The 15164-nt window shown below is 42.1% G+C and overlaps 1 protein-coding gene across 2 annotated transcripts in view; it reads right to left on the bottom strand.

Annotated features, from left to right (window-relative positions):
* The window catches only part of MICU1 (mitochondrial calcium uptake 1), a 276130-nt gene that overhangs the window by 152587 nt on the left and 108379 nt on the right, over window positions 1-15164 (bottom strand). The gene's annotated exons all lie outside the window — the stretch shown is intronic.

Genomic DNA, 15164 nt, shown 5'->3' with positions numbered 1-15164 from the left:
TGTGGCAATCCGCTCACATGTCCACCATGCTTGGCAATCCTGCTATCCAATGTATAAATGCACTAAAGAATAATTTCCAGTTAGAGAAGTCAATGAATTTCCGCCTACAATAGCTTTTAGTCATGATCTGTTGCAACTCCATTTCATTGAGGTGAATTGATCCAACTTGTAATACCACATACAACCTGAGGACAGGTGAGTAGCTGTTTTCGGAAGAAATTTGCAGTTTTTTCTTTTCCAAGATATCCTCTTTAGCACAGCGGGCTACTCTGTTTCTGTAACTAAAAACATATGCAAAAAGTAAAGTTCGGGTTGCCTAACTCCCATTAATGCATACGGGAATTATGCAAACAGTGTAAAACAGCAGGCTCGGATGTTTTTGGCTCCAAAAACATGCTGGAGTGGGCTGGGGCTTCCATCTCAAATGTGCTGCGTTCCTTACAACAAGAACTGGTCCCAGCAGGTTGGTGCCAAAGTGCTTAGTGGTGAGATGGTGGTACTGTTCCAAAGATCATGGGGGGGGGGGGGGGTTAATTAGTGTAAGCTGGGGTAGGGCAGCTGGATCCTAAGGGTCAGAACCCTTAAGATCTGACACTTCGCCCCTATCCTGTGAAAAGGGGAAACTTTTTTTTAATATCTGGAAAACCCTTTAAAGGGGTACTCCACTGGAAAACATTTTTTTTAATCAACTGGTGCCAACTGGAGCGATTTGTTAATTACTTCTGTGTAAAAATATTAATCCTTCCAGTACTTATCAGCTGCTGTATGTTCCACAATAAGTTCTTTTCTTTTTGAACTTCCTTTCTGTCTGACCACAGTGCTCTCTGCTGACACCTCTGCGCATTTTAGGAACTGTCCAGAGCAAGATAGATTTGCTATTGGGATTTGCTCCTACTCTGGACAGTTCCTAAAATGGACAGTGGTGTCAGCAGAGAGAACTGTGGTCAGGCAGAAAGGAGATTCAAACAGAAAAGAACTTCCTGTGTAGCATAGAGCAGCTGAAAAGCACTGGAAGGATTAAGATTTTTAAATAGAAGTAATTTACAAATCTGCTTAACTTTCTGGCACCAGATGATTTAAACATTTTTTTTCTTCCAGTAGAGTACCTGTCAGGCCCAAGGCCTGATTATTAAAATCCTATATGTGTATTATAATTATAACTGTGTGATGTATTATCCAAGACATGGGTGAGAGGTCATTCAGACTGTGTATCCTTTGTTTTTTGTGTATTGCATTTTATTGGAGGTCTGTTTGGTATCTCCTTTGGAGTCATGCACCTTGGTCCCATCATATAATCAAACAGGTGGGATCAGAGGGGAGGGGGGGGGGGGAACGGAGTTTCCCTCCAAAGAAGCAGAGATAAGATTTAAAAATGCTGGAATCAACTGGTGTTCAAGGCTGACAAGAGCAGGACTCTCACTCACAAAAGGAGGGCTATATCATCATGCTGTAAGAACTTCATCTTTTGTTTTCTGAACTTGCCTTGCCAAACTCTTTTATATATTTTTGTACCTGTATGTCATTTGTTTCTGTATTTTTATATAGTCAGCACTGTGATACCTTTTATCAGATTAAATGTTTAATTAATCAGCTCTGGTCTTTGATCTCTAAATATATGAGCTCACCTTTCTGAAGGCAGCTCTGGTGGAAACACGTTTACCTAAGGGTTAATTTGGTGACTTGCTGGGACTAGAAGTGGATACCCAGAGGTCTGGTGGCCTTAACCCTTGCACCATCACACTCTCTCTAATGTCTTGGCTGGACCGATAGGGTGGGATCGTGACAGTACCCCTTTAAGGGTGGACAGGACTCTTATAACCCAACTTTATCTGACATAACAGTAAAGTCAATTTGGAGGTATTGGTTTATGAAGAGGCCTGGTATAAAACATAAAATATAAAGCATGATGTGGAAGACTATATGATTCTCTCCATGTTGTACCAGAGCCTGTAAATATAGTAGGTACATTTCAGTTTCTGTTCTGATAAATGTCAGCCCTTCTGCCTCTGTGATATCTTAAAATGTATTCAAGCAGCTAATTTATGCCTGATGTTATTGCTTTCAAGGGCAATGTTTATTAATGGACGCCTGTTCCAATGCTTAATCTATAACAGGCCAATGCTTGATGAAATGTGTAGTAATAAACTATATGAATCACTATTAGCATAACCATCCCCATATCGTGGACAGTGCAACTAAATTAAATGCTATTTGGCCATAAATCTGTCACTGCATGCTTTCTGGAAAATCTAAGCGCTGGTAACACAGACTTTTCAGGATTAATTAGGTCTAACTATCCATCCAGCATCAATCTTCCTGCACCATACACAATGAACAGCTTCCTCATTTACTATTTCTGTCTATGTCACTGGTTTCTAAACAGAACATTTTAATTATATCTGGTTAAAATGGCAATACACCAAACACCCTAAATCAGTGGCCGTTTGCTGTCCGGGCATGCTGGGAGTTGTAATTTTGCAACATTTGGAGGTCCGCAGGTTGGAGACCACTGCCTAAATGTTATACAACTGATACTGCTTAGATCTGGACACCTCGTAACCACTGTCAGGCTATACCAATCAGATGAACTTTGGCTGATCCCATCTATTTGCATATGGGGGTTTCTCAAATCCCATCATGTAAGCATCAGTATATAGTGAACGTAAAAAATGTTTTGTTTCTGTACAAGATGAGCATCTCCCAGCAATATCTACAGAGGCTTATGTTCCTCTTAGCATTGAGACAAACACGCACACTTGAGTCAAAAATGCATGTATATGTGGAGTCAGGAGGAATGGCTGTTAAAGGGGTACTGCACTGGAAAAAAATTATTTAATTAAATCAACAGGTGCCAGAAAGTTAAACATATTTGTAAATTACTTCTATTTAAAAATCTTAATCCTACCAGTATTTAACAGCTGCTGTATGTTCCAGAGGAAGTTATTTTCTATTTGAATTTCCTTTCTGTCTGACCACAGTGCTCTCTGCTGACACCTATGTCCATGTCAGGAACTGTCAGGAGTAGGATAGGTTTGCTATGGGGATTTGCTCCTACTCTGGACAGTTCCTAAAAGGGACAGAGGCATCAGCAGAGAGCACTGTGGTCAGACAGAAAGGAAATTCAAAATAAACTTCCTGTGGAGCATACAGCAGCTGATAAGTACTGGAAGGATTAAGATTTTTAAATAGAAGTAATTTACAAATCTGTTTAACTTTCTGGCTCCAGATGATGAATTTTTTTTTCCAGTGGAGTACCCCTTTAAGCTGGGTTCACTCTCTTGCTGCAGACATGCTTAATAGGCTTTCTATAGAATCCACCCCATGCAGGGAGAAGACATATGGGGAGAGAAGGTATTAACAGATTGCTTCTCCCCACTTGTTCTAGCGATCAGTGGGGGTATGACTGTTTAAAACTTTTGACATTGTCTCTATTAGCTTTTGTGAAATGACAGGCAGTCAGGATTTGCGCAGAGTCAGGATTTGCGCAGAGTCAGGATTTGCGCAGAGTCAGGATTTGCGCAGAGTCAGGATTTGCGCAGAGTCAGGATTTGCGCAGAGTCAGGATTTGCGCAGAGTCAGGATTTGCGCAGAGTCAGGATTTGCGCAGAGTCAGGATTTGCGCAGAGTCAGGATTTGCGCAGAGTCAGGAATTGCGCAGAGTCAGGAATTGCGCAGAGTCAGGAATTGCGCAGAGTCAGGAATTTCCCTCAAATTCCGCAAAATTAAGTGTGCTATTTGAGCAAAATTTCACAAACTTCACTGTGGGAAAGTGGCCAAACTATATTCTCCATAAGTGACTTTTCTAGGGGTGAATACCTGTGTAAAAAGAAATGTGATGGAACACACCTTGATTCTATGTATTGAATAGCATCGAGCAAAACAGAGCAGAGGTATTTTCTTGCACTTTGTAATGACAATTGGCTTCCATTCCCTAACAGCTTAGCATGGGTTTTCACCTACCGTAAATAAACCACTGAGCACTTGGAGTATATAAAACTGCACTGGATGGCTCTGCAGTACTCTACTTGACTTCCCATTCTGCACATAGGCTTTACAACTAACCACAAGATGCCTACAGGCAATACCTACCCTATGACTACCCTAATATAAAACCTAAACTTTACTCAAGAATATTAAAAAGCGGACGATGGGTAAATTAAAAGGACTAATATTGCAGAGTTGCGTGTATAGGTGTTTTAATACATTCGGTATGAATGTATTAAAATACACCTATACACATAACTTGGCAATATCATATACTTTTTAATATTCTTGAGTAAAGGTTACGTTTTATTTAAGATATTGCCGGTACAACTTCAGGACATAAAGAATAAAACAGGAATTCCAACGGCGCTGACCAGGACATCAATGGTAATAAAGGTGAGTAACTTTATTAACCGACTTGCAACGCGTTTCACTGCGCATGCCCAGCAAAACGCGTTGCATATCTGTTAATAAGGTTACTTACCCTTATTACCATTGATGTCCTGGTCAGCGCCGTTAGAATTCCTGTTTTTTTTATTTCTCCTCTGTTCTGAAATTGTACGGGCGATATCACTTTTGTACAGGAAGGCTGCAGACAGGATCCCATTTTCTTTATACACATCTTCCATTGTTGTGTATGTGGCTACACAACTTTATCCGGTAAGCTGTTTTAATTATTCCACTTACCGTTGTACAGGTTTTCCTTCACTATGGAGCGCCTTCTCTTCCTATTTAAAGGGGTACTCCGCCCCTAGACATCTTATCCCCTATCCAAAGGATAGGGGATAAGATGTCAGATCGCCGGGTCCCACTGCTGGGTACCCCCGGGATCTACCATGCAGCACCCACCTTTAGCGGCTTCCGAAACCGCTGGAGGTCCTCAGGGTCCATCTCAACGACGAGGACAGAGCATAGTGACGTCACGGCTCCGCCCCGTGTGACGTCACGTTCCGCCCCCCTCAATGCAAGTCTATTGGAGGGGCGTGACAGCTGTCACGCCCCTCCAATAGACTTGCATTGAGGGGGGTGGAGCGTAACGTCACACGGGGCGGAGCCGTGGCATCACTATGCTCCGTCCCCGTGATCGCCATTAATCAGACCCGGAGCGAACACGCTCCACGGACTGATTCTAACGGGGTGCGGTATGGAAAATCACGGGGGGTCCTCAGTGGCGGGACCCCCACGATTGGATAGGGGATAAGATGTCTTAGCGCCGGAGTACCCCTTTAAGTTTTATATTAGGGTAGGAAGTGACTGTAGGCATTTTTTGTTTGGTAGTTTAGACTATACCCAACACCCTGATAAGGGGTATTTTGTTTTTGATTTGTACATACTGGCTAGACATTTTCTGACATATCTCCAAGCAAATCATGTTACACATTTAAAATCAAATTTGGGCACACTAATGCCCATTCCACCCACTCCATTCTCTTCCCTCTCAAAACCCCCAATCCACTGTATAGAACCATATCAAGCTGGTAATAGCAAAGAAAAAATCATTTTATAAAAGTTAATAAAGCTACATTGTAAAGAAATTAAAGAGCCTGGTCATATTGAAAAGCAAATAGTATAAAGCGATAATAGGCATGCTGATGACTACTTCTAAGGCTCTCTATGTCTTCTTACCATGAAAATGTATATCAAGCAAACCTAGACATTACAACTCCTACAGCTTTCCTTTAGAATCACAGCAGCCTTTGAAAAAATATACAATTTAGGTGGGCGAGATGTTTTAACATAAAACATCTTTACGTGTGCAAAACATAATGGTTTATAAACGCTATCTAATACCACATTACAGCATGAAATCTACTGACTTCAATACACAGGCCTATTTACTCGAGTAAGTCCAAAGCTTCTGATTTCATGCAAGCAAGGCAGCTATATTACACAGCAGTCTTAGCAGGCAAATAAAGTGTATTTCTATCCAGAACTTTAAAATGTCCAAATATTACAAAGACAGACTATAGAGCGCTATCCAAAGTCTATTAATCTTGATTATTATTATTGCTTAATGCATGTTTTTTAACTCTGTTGCAGATACATTTTTGTAAAGTTAACAAATAGATCTGTGTTTACCATATTGGCAGTACCTACTAATTCTGCAGTAACTTTAAAGCTGTTTATCTCACTTTGTGAAAATTAATTATTACATACCGGGAAAGGTTTGCTATGAGATGCCTAAAAGCTATTGCCAAAGTGATATGCAAAATGCTGACAGATACTTTTTGTTAGTTTTCAAAAAATGGCTGCAACCTTTTAAATGGGCACTCTCATTAAAACTAATTTTTGTTATTGCACTCCTTATGGTAAATAAAAAATATTTCTTATATACTTTGTTAAAAAAAAATGAAGTTTTCTATGTTTTATTTGTGCTTAAAAAAAGCTCAAGAGCACAGGAAGTGCAGCCTGGAGCGCTGAGGGGGGTGTGTCAGGCTCATCCAATCATAACTCCTCTCACACTTAACTGCCATATGCTGTTGGTTGGACACACCCCTCAGCACTCCAGGCTGCACTTCCTGTGTTTGGGCTTCGGTCCAAAGTCTGTGTATAAGATGGGGGGAAATGTGCTCTTGAGCTTTTTTAAGCACAAATAAAACATAGAAAACTTCATTTTTTTTAAACAAAGTATATTAGAAATATTTTTTTATTTACCATAAGGAGTGCAATAGCAAAAATTAGTTTTAATGAGAGTTACGATTTAAAGAGAAAAATACCAATACCTCTTTAAGTATAAATATAAAATAAACATAAGTATTTAATAAACTCTGGATATCGATCCAACTTCTGATTTACCTAAATATGGGCAATTACCGTCTTGGGTAGAAATACTCTTTAATACTGGGCAATGACTATGTAAATGAAAAATGATCACAGGCAAAAAGTCAATAGTCTATATAACTGGCAACCAAATCTTGCCACTCTAGTGGGGTCAACTCTGTTGGTCGAGCACAGGCAGTCTGCCCCTTAAAAATGATGCATAGTATTGATGTTCAGAAGCAAACACATGCTATTGTGGTCAGTACCTGCCAGAAATCCTGATGAGAGAGTTGGGGAGGAGGTGGAGGTTAGAAAGAAGATAAAGAAAACCAGGTAATGATTGGTTATAAACACAGGGTAAACACAGATACAGTCATATAACATGATGATAAAGGGTTATAAATCACAGATAAAGGCAAGGATTAAATCACAGCAATACAAGGCAGCAGACGAGATTGTGAAACAGAAAATTATAGCTGGGACCTGCAACAGGGAAGATAAAAGAGAAAACAGGACGCCAAAAAACCAAAGAACCCCAAATTTCAGATAAATTAATACAAGTAATCCAAAAGTCTTGTTACTTACCAGTACACCCAATAAGTATACATACATCGTAAATGTGTTTTACTGTACATACCATGTTCTACTGTGTTACTAATTTATTGTGGCTACATGTACAATGTGTGGAGCAACTGATGTGTCAAGTAGATTAACTACAACCCTGAGGAGTATCTCGAAACATATGCACTACAGACAAGTAAAAATGCATAAGTCACAATTTCTCCTTCAACTCTTAGTTTTAAGTCATATATAAATAAAATTAAAAAAAAAGCTAAATTACAATCTGATGATGGCAAGGATCCATACAAATCTCATTATCATAACCACTGTGCCACATTGGACATCCATTCACCAGGGAATCCAGACAAATGTGAGCTGTCCATTGATGAATCTGTAATATTTATGACAAAATGCACGGAGGATAGAAGACATTCTGAAGAGTTTTTCAGCATCTACTGCTTAGGCAGAATTATCTCATCCTGGCTATATATTTTACTTTGTGTTAAAGGGGTACTCCACTGGAAAACATTTGCTTTAAAATCAACTGGTGGCCAGAAACTAAGGCTAGGCTTCCACTGATGTTGTGCTCAGATTCTGAATAGGTCTGAGCACAGCCCTTAGTTGTTACCTTACTCAATTTTTTATGGACCTTCTGCCATGCATGAAAGAATATTTAAGAATGTAATTAAAAGTTATAATTTAGAAATATTAATTTCTGCAATACTAGGCAATGCTGCATATGTGAAGAACACGATAAAACCCAAATACTTTAGAAGATCATCACCATGTTTTAGTTATAAGAAACTGCATCACAAAAGACTTCATTTTAATCTATTTGAAGGGGTACTACTGTGGAAAACTTTTTTTTTTTTTTTTTTTAAATCAACTGGTGCCAGAAAGTTAAACAGATTTGTAAATCACTTCCATTAAAAAATCTTAATCCTTCCAGTACTTTTTAGGGGCTGTATACTACAGAGAAATCAAAAAAGAAATGAATTTCCTTTGATGTCCTGACCACAGTGCTCTCTGCTGACCTCTGCTGTCCATTTTAGGAACTGGAGAAAATCCCCATAGTAAACATATGCTTCTCTGGACAGTTCCTAAAATGGACAGCTGAGGTCAGCAGGGAGCACTGTGGTCAGGACATCACAGGAAATGCATTTCTTTTTGGTTTTCTCTTGAGTATACAGCCCCTAAAAAGTACTGGAAGGATTAAGATTTTTTTTTTTATAGAAATGATTTACAAATCTTTTTAACTTTCTGGCACCAGTTGATTTAAAAAAAAAAAGTTTTCCATGGTAGTACCCCTTTAAAGCGTATTTCCAAGTTTATAAAAATACAAAAACAGACGAATGTGTCTCAATTCTCAATTAGTGTGCCACCATAGCTCAGAAGCATCATTTTTCATTGTTGGGTTCAACACCTTTGTTTCGATGCTGCCAGGGCTTGCTGTGGCTGGCCATAGTAATGTGAAGGACTACATTTCCCATGATTTCTCTCCCCCCCCCCCCCCCCCCATCATAGACAGGATGCCTGCATGTTTCTTTATAACAATTACTTCTTTCCTTGTGTGCACTTCTTTTCTGTTGCTCACTGTATTACCGGCTGCCCAGTGTGTGAAACACAATCTCTCATTAGGCAAGAAAGGAGAGGCGACAAGAGAGCAGTAAATATAAGGCCATGTTCACATGTCTGGAATTTCCGTGCAGAATTCCACAGCAGCAGAGTCCCTTTGTATTCAACAGGATTCTGCTGCATTGTGCACACGGCAGAATGTCTGTGTCAGATGTTTCAGGAATGGAAATTCCATTTACCTTGTCCACAGAAAGAATGAACTTGTTGCAAACTCCACACGGAATACATAGCAGTTAGAGATGAGCGAACTTACAGTAAATTCGATTTGTCACGAACTTCTCAACTCGGCAGTTGATTTCTTATCCTGCATAAATTAGTTCAGCTTTCAGGTGCTCCGGTGGGCTGGAAAAGGTGGATACAGTCCTAGGAAAGAGTCTCCTAGGACTGTATCCACCTTTTCCAGCCCACGGGAGCACCTGAAAGCTGAACTAATTTATGCAGGATAAGTCATCAACTGCCGAGCCGAGAAGTTCGTGACAAATCGAATTTACTGTAAGTTCGCTCATCTCTAATAGCAGTCTCCGGAATGTCCGCATGGAGATTTCCTGTGCGGACATGCAGGAAGAGTGAAGACGGCCAAGGACAGTGGTCTTTAGCCTGCGGACCTCCAGATGTTGCAAAACTACAACTCCCAACATGCCCAGACAGCCGTTGGCTGTCCGGGCATGCTGGGAGTTGTAGTTTTGTAACATCTGGAGGTCCGCAGGTTGAAGACCACTGGCCTGGGAGGTATGAGGTGTATGATGTCCTTAAAGAGGTTATCCAGGAAAAAACATTTTTTTTACATATCAACCGGCTCCAGAAAGTTAAACAGATTTGTAAATTACATCTATTAAAAAATCTTAATCCTTTCAGTACTCATGAGCTTCTGAAGTTAAGGTAGTTCTTTTCTGTCTCAGTGCTCTCTGATTACACCTGTCTCGGGAACCGCCCAGTTTAGAAGCAAATCCCCATAGCAAACCTCTTCTAAACTGAGACAGGTGTCATCAGAGAGCACTTAGACAGAAAAGAGCAACCTTAACTTCAGAAGCTCATAAGTACTGAGAGGATTAAGATTTTTTTAATAGAAGTAATTTACAAATCTGTTTAACTTTCTGGAGCTAGTTGATATAATATATATATATATATATATATATATATATATAAGTTTTTTTTCCTGGATAACCCCTTTAACACAGGGAGGGGAATAGGGGAAGGAACTACCTGTTTAGAGTACAGGGAAGTAAACAATCAGGAGGTAAATTAGTTATAAGCAATTTACTTCTGCTTTTAAATTATCTTAATATAATAAATAGTTTACGTGAAATATAGAATAACTTACCGTATATACTCGAGTATAAGCCGACCCGAGTATAAGCCGAGGCCCCTAATTTCACCCCAAAATCCCAGGAAAAGGTATTGACTCGAGTATAAGCCTAGGGTGGGAAATACATCATCCAGACCCCCGTCATTAACATCCTCATCATTATCACCCTGTCATCATCCAGACCCTCATCATCATCACCTGTCATCATCCCCTTGTCATCATCCCACACCCCCCCTTCATCATCCCCTTGTCATCATCCCCACCCCCCTTCATCATCCCCTTTTCATCATCCCACACCCCCCCCCCTTCATCATCCTCTTGTCATCATCCTCTTGTGAACTATCCGCCCTCAGTGGTCTTCAACCTGCGGACCTCCAGAGGTTTCAAAACTACCACTGCCAGCAATCCCGGGCAGCCATCGGCTGTCCGGGCTTGCTGGGAGTTGTAGTTTTGAAACCTCTGGAGGTCCGCAGGTTGAAGACCACTGCGGCCTTCAACATCATCCAGCCCCCTCTCACCCCCTTTAGTTCTGTACAGTACTCGCCTCCGCTCGGCACTGGTCCAGTGCTGCAGGACTGTCCGGTGGGGAGGTCGTCCGGTGGGATAGTGGTTCCGGGCTGCCATCTTCACCGGGGAGGCCTCTTCTCCGCGCTTCGGGCCCAGAATAGAGGCTTTGCCTTGACGATGACGCAGAAGGACGTTGGTAATGAACGTACCTCTGCGTCATTGTCAAGGCAACGTGACTATTCTGGGGCCGGGCCCGAAGCGCTTAGAAGAGGCCTCCCCGGTGAAGATAGCAGCCCGGAACCCCTATTCCACCGGACGACCTCCTCTCCGGACAGTCCTGCAGCACCGGACCAGCGCCGAGCGGAGGCGAGTACTGTACAGAACTAAAGGGGGGTGAGAAGGGGCTGGATGATGTCAAAGGCCGCAGTGGTCTTCAACCTGCGGACCTCCAGAGGTTTCATAACTACAACTCCCAGCAAGCCCGGACAGCCGATGGCTGCCTGGGCTTGCTGGGAGTTGCAGTTTTGAAACCTCTGGAGGTCCGCAGGTTGAAGACCACTGCGGGTGGAGAGTTCACTCGAGTATAAGCCGAGGGGGGTGTTTTCAGCACGAAAAATGGTGCTGAAAAACTCGGCTTATACTCGAGTATATACGGTAATATTATAGGTGTACATTACTATGACTAGAGAGTACAGATAGTGTCACAAAGGTATCTCTAATGCATACATAGTAATTTAGTGAACGTCTACCAACAAACCTTTAACTGCCTAAGAGTTCTTGGGCGAAAAGACTATGGATATAAGGGGCTAGCATTTCAACTAAATTTTATTTCCTGCACTGCAATAATCCTATTTAATTTGTGTCAAAGCCCAAAGCTAGAGTTAAATGAGGTTATTAAAAAATACTTGGCACAGAATGCCAGGGAAAAGAAGGTAGTTTTACTCCATGACTGTGCCCTTTTGGTGCGTGGGCACAGACAAGCTGCAGAAGTACAATATCTGAAAAGATTAAAGATGGGTATTGGGCCACAGACAGAATCAATAATATTTCAACTTCCCTGCAGCTAGAGGAAGATGAATAGCAAGATGTCTATAGCTCAGAATCTCTGGCCAATTGAAAGACCTAACAATGCTGAAGGAATAGTTTATCGGGAAAACAATTAACTGATAAACCATTGATTATGCACGCAGCAATTCTCTGGGTCCTTGCCAACGGAAAATCAGCAGAATAAAAAGGCTGGGGAAACCCTCAGAATTATAATAATTCATGTGAACAGCCCTGCCTTCCTGAGTGCCCTAAGAGAATGCTTATATTGAAATTCAATAATATTTACTAGCCTTAGGACAATAGGCTACTCAGATCACTGGCGTGCTTATGTTTGTTAGGAGGTACTAAATTATTTATATGTGGCCTTTATTACTGTAGGTATTGTATGTGTGCGCAACTGATCATCTGGAGTGACTAATATGTTCTCCTAGACATATTAATGTTTGTGTATATCCCCCGGGGTGCACGGTGAACTTTGTTTAATGCTCACAGCAGTACCTTTGTGTTTTTAAAGGACACATGGAGGTGTTTATAAATGAAGCCAAATATGTAACTAGTTTACACCTACATACATATATATTTCCATTTACAAAATAATAAAATCTTTCAATATAAAGAAAAAAAATATTCATTAACTGTGCAGCAAAAACTTCAAAAGCTTCTGTAACTGGGCTGTACCAACTGTTTTTATTCATTCTGAACTAGCTGGTTCAAAAATATATTACATGAACTAGAATAATACAGTAGAGGTAAACCCAAAAAAGGGCAGAAAATTACAAAATTAAATGTGATAAGCCAAAACATTTATTTCCCATTTACACACAGAAAGGTGGACACATGACTGAAATAACACCAAAACAGCTGCAGATTTATAGCCATCTATGTGTAAGAGATGTGTACAAAGGAATAGGGACACACTAAAAAGTGGCACTTAAGGCCAATGCTATACTAGGCATAAAGAACTCATACTAATTGTAATGTTGATGGTTGGTAGCACCCAGTATGCAGCTCATCCCACTTCCTCCTCCGCATTGTCACAAGTGGCATAGGGGGCCGTAGGTGTGCACGGGCTGTTACTTTAAGGATCCGTGCACGTTCTCTATTCCTGTCCTCCTCAAATCCCTGCTAGGCAAAACTTTAATGAGAGCACTCCTGCCTTCCTGTAGTGCCAGAGAAAAATTGTGTATCTTCACAGTAAAGGTGTCTGTCTGTTCTCCTGTGATGCTGCATTTCTGACGAAGCCTGTTACCTGACTGTGCCTCAGCCTGATCCCTCTGTACCCGTCTGCTTCTTAAGCATGACCCAGATTGATGACCACGCCTACGCTGATAAAGCCTTCTCCACATGGCTACATCGGAGCTCCCCAGCTTTGCTGTTCTACCTGCTCCAGATTAGCTACACACCCATTAAGCTCTGCTTCGTCAGATTCTGTTCCTGCATTAATACCATCTATAGCGTCAGTTAGCCAAACTTGACTGTGCCCCCAGTGTTTGGCACCAGGGTGTTTTCACTTGCTTGACCAGCTGCCACCTAACAGGAATCCCTCTTGCGGTAGCAACCCTGTATTTCCCCTGCAGCAGAAGTCCAGCTTCCACTTGCAGAAGTGGAATAAAACGTGAAAACCAGGAGAAATCTTAGATTCCGCTCCTAAGTTAGACCCAAAGCCAGACCGGTAGGTGGCACAGCGGGTCCACAACCGTTAGAGTGTTACACTAATGATATACAAGTATAAGACTTATACATAAAATAAAACAGCAAAGTGATTTCTCATGAATATTGTTAACGTTATATACTGCTTAGCATATAGCAACTCTGATTTAGTCTTTCTGTCATCATCCAGACCCTCATCATCATCACCTGTCATCATCCCCTTGTCATCATCCCACACCCCCCCTTCATCATCCCCTTGTCATCATCCCCACCCCCCTTCATCATCCCCTTTTCATCATCCCACACCCCCCCCCCTTCATCATCCTCTTGTCATCATCCTCTTGTGAACTATCCGCCCTCAGTGGTCTTCAACCTGCGGACCTCCAGAGGTTTCAAAACTACCACTGCCAGCAATCCCGGGCAGCCATCGGCTGTCCGGGCTTGCTGGGAGTTGTAGTTTTGAAACCTCTGGAGGTCCGCAGGTTGAAGACCACTGCGGCCTTCAACATCATCCAGCCCCCTCTCACCCCCTTTAGTTCTGTACAGTACTCGCCTCCGCTCGGCACTGGTCCAGTGCTGCAGGACTGTCCGGTGGGGAGGTCGTCCGGTGGGATAGTGGTTCCGGGCTGCCATCTTCACCGGGGAGGCCTCTTCTCCGCGCTTCGGGCCCAGAATAGAGGCTTTGCCTTGACGATGACGCAGAAGGACGTTGGTAATGAACGTACCTCTGCGTCATTGTCAAGGCAACGTGACTATTCTGGGGCCGGGCCCGAAGCGCTTAGAAGAGGCCTCCCCGGTGAAGATAGCAGCCCGGAACCCCTATTCCACCGGACGACCTCCTCTCCGGACAGTCCTGCAGCACCGGACCAGCGCCGAGCGGAGGCGAGTACTGTACAGAACTAAAGGGGGGTGAGAAGGGGCTGGATGATGTCAAAGGCCGCAGTGGTCTTCAACCTGCGGACCTCCAGAGGTTTCATAACTACAACTCCCAGCAAGCCCGGACAGCCGATGGCTGCCTGGGCTTGCTGGGAGTTGCAGTTTTGAAACCTCTGGAGGTCCGCAGGTTGAAGACCACTGCGGGTGGAGAGTTCACTCGAGTATAAGCCGAGGGGGGTGTTTTCAGCACGAAAAATGGTGCTGAAAAACTCGGCTTATACTCGAGTATATACGGTAATATTATAGGTGTACATTACTATGACTAGAGAGTACAGATAGTGTCACAAAGGTATCTCTAATGCATACATAGTAATTTAGTGAACGTCTACCAACAAACCTTTAACTGCCTAAGAGTTCTTGGGCGAAAAGACTATGGATATAAGGGGCTAGCATTTCAACTAAATTTTATTTCCTGCACTGCAATAATCCTATTTAATTTGTGTCAAAGCCCAAAGCTAGAGTTAAATGAGGTTATTAAAAAATACTTGGCACAGAATGCCAGGGAAAAGAAGGTAGTTTTACTCCATGACTGTGCCCTTTTGGTGCGTGGGCACAGACAAGCTGCAGAAGTACAATATCTGAAAAGATTAAAGATGGGTATTGGGCCACAGACAGAATCAATAATATTTCAACTTCCCTGCAGCTAGAGGAAGATGAATAGCAAGATGTCTATAGCTCAGAATCTCTGGCCAATTGAAAGACCTAACAATGCTGAAGGAATAGTTTATCGGGAAAACAATTAACTGATAAACCATTGATTATGCACGCAGCAATTCTC

Source organism: Hyla sarda, chromosome 7 (assembly GCF_029499605.1).
Source record: "Hyla sarda isolate aHylSar1 chromosome 7, aHylSar1.hap1, whole genome shotgun sequence".
In the NCBI taxonomy this organism is placed as follows: Eukaryota; Metazoa; Chordata; class Amphibia; order Anura; family Hylidae; genus Hyla; species Hyla sarda.
The sequence above is the reverse complement of the archived record's forward strand: the minus strand, read 5'-3'. Positions and strand labels throughout refer to the sequence as shown.